The sequence below is a fragment of the Phyllobates terribilis genome, unplaced genomic scaffold, assembly GCF_046119375.1.
Source record: "Phyllobates terribilis strain yellow unplaced genomic scaffold, ASM4611937v1 Scaffold_11__3_contigs__length_659146591, whole genome shotgun sequence".
Lineage (NCBI taxonomy): Eukaryota > Metazoa > Chordata > Amphibia > Anura > Dendrobatidae > Phyllobates > Phyllobates terribilis.
Window position 1 is genome coordinate 116,432,931 of NW_027362771.1, and position 8,764 is coordinate 116,441,694.

Genomic DNA, 8,764 nt, shown 5'->3' on the forward strand with positions numbered 1-8,764 from the left:
GGGCACTACCATAGCTATAATGGGACTACTATGACTACCATTATTAGGGTGCTGTTCCTGTGCTTTGTGGCTGTAGTTATGAGGGCACTACCATAGATATAATGGGACTACTATGACTACCATTATTAGGGTGCTGTTCCTGTGCTTTGTGGCTGTAGTTATGAGGGCACTACCATAGCTATAATGGGACTACTATGACTACCATTATTAGGGTGCTGTTCCTGTGCTTTGTGGCTGTAGTTATGAGGGCACTACCATAGCTATAATGGGACTACTATGGCTACAATTATTAGGGTGCTGTTCCTGTGCTTTGTGGGTGTAGTTATGAGGGCACTACCATGGCTATAATGGGACTACTATGGCTACAATTATTAGGGTGCTGTTCCTGTGCTTTGTGGGTGTAGTTATGAGGGCACTACCATGGCTATAATGGGACTACTATGGCTACAATTATTAGGGTGCTGTTCCTGTGCTTTGTGGGTGTAGTTATGAGGGCACTACCATGGCTATAATGGGAGCACTCTGGCTACCAGTATTAGGGTGCCGTTCCTGTGCTTTGTGGCTGTAGTTATGAGGTCACTACCATAGCTATAATGGGAGCACTCTGGCTACCAATATTAGGGTGCTGTTGTTGGGCATTGTGGCCATAGTTATCAGCCCGCAGTCATAGCTATAATGTGAGCACTATGGATACCAATATTAGGGTGCTCTTCCTGTGCTTTGTGGCTGTAGTTATGAGGGCACTACCATAGCTATAATGGGAGCACTATGGATACCAATATTAGGGTGCTCTTCCTGTTCTTTGTGGCTGTAGTCATGAGGGCACTACCATAGCTCTAATGGGAGCACTCTGGCTACCAATATTAGGGTGCTCTTCCAGTGCTTTGTGGCTGTAGTTATGAGGGCACTACCATAGCTATAATGGGAGTACTCTGGCTACCATTATTAGGGTGCTGTTCCTGGGCTTAATGATCATAGTTATGAGGGCACTACCATAGCCAGCATCACCTGTGCGGCCACACGGGCCCAGGAGGTAAGGGGGCCCATTTCTACCTCCAAAGCAGGTGCAATTTTGCATTTTTAGGAGCTCTTGGGCTGCAAAGGGCTCATACAGTTGAAACCAGAAGTTTACATACACTATATAAAAAGACACATTATACCTGTTTTTCTCGATATCTGAAGTGAAATCAGAATAAACCTTTCCCGTTTTAGGTCAATTAGGATTACGATAATTTTTAATATTTGCCAAATGCCAGAATTATGAGAGAGAGAGAATGTTTTAAGGCAATTTTATTACTTACTGAAAAGTCAAAAGTTTACATACACTAAGATTACTATGCCTTTAAACAATTCTGGACTGCCCATATGATGATGTGGCCAGTCACGCTACCGGGGCTGGTTTCTGGCCCGATATAAGTCCCATTATATCTTATAGAAACTGGTGGCAGCTCTACCAGACCGACAATGTTCTGTTTCACTGGGGTCGGTGGAAGGGGCCTCTCAGAATGTCGGGTGTGAGCGAGTGTGGTGCCACGTCAGTGACTGAGTGGGCCACCTCTTCAAACTCCCGGTGCCTTCTTGTACCCGGGCGGACAGGGGGTGTCTGTGTAGAACTGTACCAATCTGACCTTACGCATTCCCGAGGGGATGTGGAACGTCACGTTAGTGCAAAGGGCAGATCCGTATCACGTGTTCCGTCTGACATAATTGTGACGTCAGGCGGGTGGCGAGGTGTGGATCCTTCACAAGTGGTGACAGCGGTGGGATTCTGCAGGGTCTCTCCGATGCCATTTTTCACAAGTGGTGGCAGCGGTGGGATTCTGCTGGGTCTCTCTGGTGCCATTCTTCACAGTCTTTCTCCCAGAAAATTGGGAGGATTCACATCCTAACTAAGGCCACGTTCACACGTTGAGTATTTAGTCAGTGCTTGACCTTAGTATGTGTAAGCCAAAACCAGGAGTGGGTGATAAATACAGAAGTGGTGATGTGTTTCTATTATACGTCTCCTCTGATTGTTCCACTCCTGGTTTTGGCTTACACATACTGATGTAAAATACTGAACCAAATATTCACTAGGCCCCTTTGACCATGAAATGCACTGGCCAGTTTCTGTGGGTATCTCCTCACGGAGATATTGTCCTCTTATTTCACCACTAGCACAGCAGGCGGGCATTGGCGGGATTAATGGCGCACATTCCTTGTACCTCAGCCCGAGGTCATGGTCTGTATTACCTCTACAACAACAGCGCAGTAAATCCCCGCCCCCTAAAGCGCTAACTTAACTGTACCAGAGAAAGACGTACTGCGCAAGCGCGGATACTGTTCCCTCTCAGAAGGGTGTGTCTGTGTTTAAATATCAACAAAACATTGCCCTAGCAACCAAACTCAGAGGGGGTGGCGTGTAACAAGAGTGGCAGATTACTTCCGTAAATATGTGACGTCACAAACAGGATCATGCCATTCTATCTACTTCTATTTTTATATTAATTTTCATCTGGTTAAAGTGTAGAAACATTAACAATTATATCAAAGACTGCCTGTAATAGAAAAGGACACGTTCCTGTAAGCCATTCGTCAGTGAGAGCAAAAAAGAAACCGTGACATATTCGCAGTGGCCCGTGTTCTTTGTTTGACATGTTCCATCCCTCACCCAACAATCAGCTGTGAGCTGGAGCTGAACAAAAACACCAGACAGGCAGCAAGCCAAGGTGTCCTGGCGGCTATACATGGCGGGTGTCCGCAGCCGGGGGTAAGAGACCTGAGCAGCGCACGGATCCGCAGACGGAGCTTCTGACACTCACCTCATCTGTCCCATCACTGCACCATGACAGCAAGCACATGAATGCAGCACCAGAACTACCGTCAACACATGAATGCAGTGCCAGAACCACTGTCAGTACATGAATTCAACGCCAGAACCACCGTCAGTACATGAATAAATCATCAAGCTTAGTACAGCGGAATTGCAATGTCAGGTCAGCCCCACCTACAATTGTATCACATGAACCTACAACTCCCAGTATGTCTTTAACAATGGTAAGGAGATACTGGGAGTTGTTGTTAACAGTCATCATCAGACCATACATGAACCATAGCACTGATGAGATGCAGGAAAGATTACAAATAAACAATTACATCCAGTTACATCTTCTCTGATTGATGTCGTTCCAATCCCTTTTTGTCTCTACGTAGTAGATGCCATGATGAAAAGTCATGCCCAGAGCTTGTCTCTGCAGACTTCCCGTCTCCCCATCTTCAGCAGCACTTCCAGACACGGTGTCCTTAAAAATAAAAGTATAATTATACTGCCCCATGAATAAAAATATCTCCCAAGCTGTGCCTCTGAATACATAATTGTTTGTGCTTCTTGCACAAAATATCCCACCCCACATTGCCCTTCTCCATAATATCCCCCACACTGCACCTCTGCAAATTGTCCTTGTACACAGCCTTTCTTCAGAATACACCCCCACACACACACTGACCCTCTTTAAAATATCCCCTACACGGCCCCTCTAAATAAAGTACCATCCTCCACCACTGCCTCTCGCAAAACTGTGCCCTTTCACAATTGTCACCCTCATTATGTTCCCTCACAGTAACATTTACCCCCTCTCTCCTTATCCACAATAATAATCTTCAGCTCCTTGATGGAGCACTTACTATTGGCTGCACCGTCTCTTCTCCTCCGCGGCGCTTCAGTGCCGGTAGCTTTGTGATGACGTCAGCAGTGTGCTGACCTCATCAACCCGCTGCACATCTGAGCTGGGATTGAGGGGCGCTCCTCTACCCTGGTCCCGCACCACAGTGTTCAAATGTGTTCGCATCTGAAATATGCAAATACAATTGAATATAAGAAGGGAGTGGCGTCTCTCAGACGGCTCCACCGGCTGCAGCAAAACCTTTTGCAGGCCACATGTGGCCCGCAGGTCGTATGTTGTGCAGACCTGCCATAGACTATTGCTACTCAGGGATAGAAACACTGGAGCCTGCTATTTCTGGGGAGCCATCCTGACTATAGGTTTCACCCTATACCTGGGGTGGGCAATTAATTTTCCAGAGGGGCCACATGAGAGACCATGACTATTGTGGAGGGGCGAACCGATAGGCTAAAATTAACTCTGCTCAATATTAATATTAACATATTAATTATAATTACTTTATATTAATATTAATTGTATCACTTAATATTGATCAGAATTAAGTATGCAGACATCCCTCTATATACCGTTTGAGCACACACACAGCCCTCTATATACCATAAGAGCCTCCACACCGCCTCCCCATGTCCAGCAGGAGACCCCCATGGCCTCCCCATGTGCAGCAGGAGACCCCCATAGCCTCCCAATGTACAGCAACTGACCCCCATACCCTCCCCATATCCTGCAACTGACCCCCATAGCCTTCCCATGTCCAGCAACTAACCCCTATAGCCTCCCCATGTCCAGCAACTGACCCCCAGAGTCTCCCCATGTCCACCAACTGACCCCATAGCCTCCCAAAGTCCAGCAACTGACCCCATAGCCTCCCCATGTCCAACAACTGACCCCATAGCCTCCCCATGTACAGCAACTGACCCCCATTGCCTCCCCATGTCCAGCAGGAAACCCCCATAGCCTCCCCATGTCCTGCAACTGACCCTCATAGCCTCCCCATGTCCAGCAACTGACCCCGATAGCCTCCCCATGCCCTGCAACTGACCCACCATAGCCTCCCTATGTCCTGCAACTGACCCCCATAGCCATGAAAAAAAAACCTACACGCACCTTGCTCCCGTTCCTGTTGCCCCGGCGCTGTGCTTCTGCTAGTGTCTCCAGTGAACAGCTCAGCTGAGCTGATGCGATGACATGACGTCATCGCGTCAGCTATCTCACTCACTGATTGGTAGAAGAAGGGGCCGGCGGTGCCATCTTCCACCAATGCAATCACCGCTGTCTGCATCCTGAGGATGCAGATAGCGGTGACAGTGGGCAGCGGCGGACAGGTGGGGGAGGGCGCGGTGCGGCCTGTGAGCCACTGTTTTCAGTCCACGGCTGTCTCAGTTCGCAGGCCGGATGGGGACAGCCACAGGGCCAGATGTGGCCCACAGTCTGCACTTTGCCCAGGTCTGCCCTATACTGATTGGCGCCACTGCACTGGGTCATTACTTGAGCCTTCCATATGCATTGCAGGGTGTGTCACTCTCTACCTGCTCTCCATGTGTAGTGTGGGGTCTGTCACTTTCTATCTGCACTCCATGTGTAGTGTGGGGTCTGTCACTTTCTACCCGCCATCCATGTGCAGGGCGGATTCTGTCACTCTCTACCTGCCCTCCATGTGTAGTGCGGGTTCTGTCACTCTCTCTAACCTCCATGTGTATTATGGGGTCTGTCACTCTATACCTGCTCTCCATGTGTAGTGCAGAGTCTGTCATTTTCTTCCTGCCCACCATATGCAGACCAGGATCTGTTACTCTCTACCTACCTTCCATGTGTAGTGTAAAATCTGTCATTTTCCACTTCCCCTTGATACATTCTGTGGGGTCTGTCACTCTCTACCTGCCCTCCATGTGTATTGTGGGATCTGTCACTCTCTACTTGTTCTCTTTGTATAGTTTAGAATCTGTCACTCTCTACCTGCCCTCCATGTGTATTGTGGGATCTGTCACTCTCTACTTGTTCTCTTTGTATAGTTTAGAATCTGTCACTCTCTACCTGCCCTCCATGTGTATTGTGGGATCTGTCAATCTCTACTTGTCCTCTTTGTATAGTTTGGAATCTGTCACTCTCTACATGATCTCCATGTGTAGTGCAGGGTCTATTATTCTCTACCTACCCTCCATTAGTAGTGCGGAGTCTGTCACTCTCTAACTGTTCTCCATTTATAGTGCAGGGTATCTCACTCTCTGCCTGCCCTGCAAGTGTAGTGTCTGTCACTCTCTACCTGCCCTGCAATTGTATTTTGTGGTGCCTCATTACCTGCCCTCTAGGGCCAGTAAACTGCAAAGTTCTGTGGCTACGTGTGCTGAACTTCATTATTATTTTTAACAGTGGGTCTTGCACTCCGTAGATGCATGGTGGTATATAGTGGATTGAGAAAGTATTCACCCCCCTTAGCATTTTTTGTGTTTTGCTACCTCACAACCTGGAATTTCAAGTTGCTGGTTTTTTTTTAGCGTCTGCATCAGTTCATGTAAAGAACATGCCTACAACTGTGAACATTTGGTTTTCTTTTTTTTGTGAAGCAAACAACAACTAGGACAAAATAACTGAAAACTTCAGAGTGCATAATTATTCACCCCCTAAAGTCAGTACTTTGTAGAGCCTCCTTTTGCTGCAGCTGCAAGTTGCTTTGGGTAAGACTCTATGAGCTTTCCACATCTTGCAACTGGGATTTTTGCCCATTCCTAAAGGCAAAACTGCTCCTTCAAGTTAGATAGTTTCCTTTGGTGAACAGCAATCTTCAAGTCTGACCACAGATTCTCAATCAGATTAAGGTCTGGGCTTTGACTAGGCCACTCCAAAATATTTACACGTTTCCCCTTAAACCACTCGAGTGTTGCTTTAGCAGTATGCTTTGGGTCATTGTCTTGTTGGAAGGTGAATCTCAGTCCCAGTCTCAAATCACTGACAAACTGAAACAGGTTTTGATCAAGAATATCCCTGTATTCCATACCATCCATATTCCCCTCAACTCGGACCATTTTTCCTGTCCCTGTTGCCGAAAAACATCCCCACATCATGATGCTGCCACCTATTTCACTGTAGGGATGGTGCTCTTGGAGTGATGAGCTGTGTTGGTTTATCGCCAGACATAGTGTTTACTTTGGTGGCCAAAAAGTTTAATTTTGGTCTCATATGACCACAGCACCTCCTTCCATACATTTGGGGAGTCTCCTGCATGCCTTTTGGCAAACTCAAAACGAGCCTTACAATTTGTAAGTAAAGGCTTGCATTTCTTGAAGCATCTTTGTGAGGAGCTGGCCTTGTTCTAAAGACTATTGGACCAATGAATGTAGAGCGGAGTCTGCGGCTCTAAGGGATGCAGACTTTTTCCAGCACGGAGCACTGGTTACGTCACTCTTATTGCTGTTTAATTAAACATTTGCTTGTTCGTCAGTTCAGGCTCAGGAATCAATGTTTCCATTCAGTGACAGTAAGCAGAGGAAGACATGCTAGTTGGATCTTATGTATACATAAGGCCAGACAGGAGACTGCTAAAGGTAAATGTAACGCAATTATTCCATTAATCTCATCTGTATCTCAGGGACCTCAACCCATTGTTCTCCCAGCCATTAGTCCCATTGTGTGGCTGGGGATAGTAGACGCAAAAGAGCCATCACCACAGGGGGTCTCACATGCAATCCCAGGTGATGAGCTTCTGAAATATTCTTCATTCTTTAAGCTAAAAGCAAATGGTTAAGAAGGAGGGTGTGAACACTTCTGCCCATTCAGGGGGCTGATCGCAAGGAGGGAGGAAGAAGCCACATGTTTAGTCAGAGAGTTGGGAGAATGACATCTAAGGTAGAGGCTCTAGGCTGAGGTCCTGGTGCCCATGGAATTTGGAGATCGGTTGCCGGCTGGGCTGGACCCACATCCTACAATAGTAGGATCTTGTCGTCTGGATTTGATGAACTTTCTTAAGGACTATTGCAGCTCGATACATGGGCTTCAGTCATGTTATCTGTCGTCTGGAGGAGCGTGGACTGTGGCTACAGGCTAAACTGGTGGGAGATAAGAAATCTGTGGGTCAACCAAAAGTTGGGAGACAGTGAGTATCACCTGGTACGGGGGCAGTGGAACTACCGATCCCGAGTTGGGATCTTGTGGACTGGGGGCAATGTATTTTGGCCATTTTACCAGGAATTGTTGTAAAACCATGGATGTGAGGAATAAAATATTGTTGCATCGTTAACCTGCCTAGGTGATTATTACAACATACTACCTCAGATCTTCACAATCTTCCTCCTGAAACATTTGTTGGGTTTGCTGGCCTGGAAATGATGGTGTGAGCACAGGCCCTAAGGCTATGTGCCCACGATGCAGAAAAGCTCTGGATTTTTACTGAGCGTTTCTGCATCTCCCTGGCAGAAAAAACGCATGCGGATTTTATATGCGTTTTTTCAGCCAGGGACAAGCGTCTGTCACGCGTTTTGCACAAGCAATTTCGCATGCGGGTTGTCAAGCGATTTTAGCATCACTTGGAAAAGTGCTTGACAAGTTGGTCACACTATACAAATCCATGCAACAGGCATGCATTTTATATAGTGTGACCAAGTTAGTTAAAAAAATAATAAAAATGGTAAAAAAAAAACAAAAAAACATTATACTCACCTTCCGATGGCCCCCGGTCTCCTTCTCCGATACGTCCGGTCTACCCGGTGTCTCGCGGTGGTGTAAAAGGACCTTCCATGACGTCATTTAGTCATGTGACAGGTCACGCGACCGCTGACGTCGGCGGTCGCGTGACCTGTCACATGACTGAATGACGTAATGGAAGGTCCTTTTACTCCATCTCGAGCCACCGGGGAGCCAAGACGTACCGGATAGAAGACCACGGGCCATCAGAAGGTGAGTATAATGTGTTTTTTTTTTTATTTCTAAATTCTTTTTTTTTTTTTACAGGCACCATGGTACCCGGGTCTGGAGGAGAGTCTCTTCTTCTCCAGACCCGGGTACCATCTGCACATTGAATCGCTTAATATCTGCATGTGCACATGTAGTCATTCGGATATTAAGCGATTCAATGCAAGTTAATGGTGGCAAAAACTCCGCGATTCCGCAAA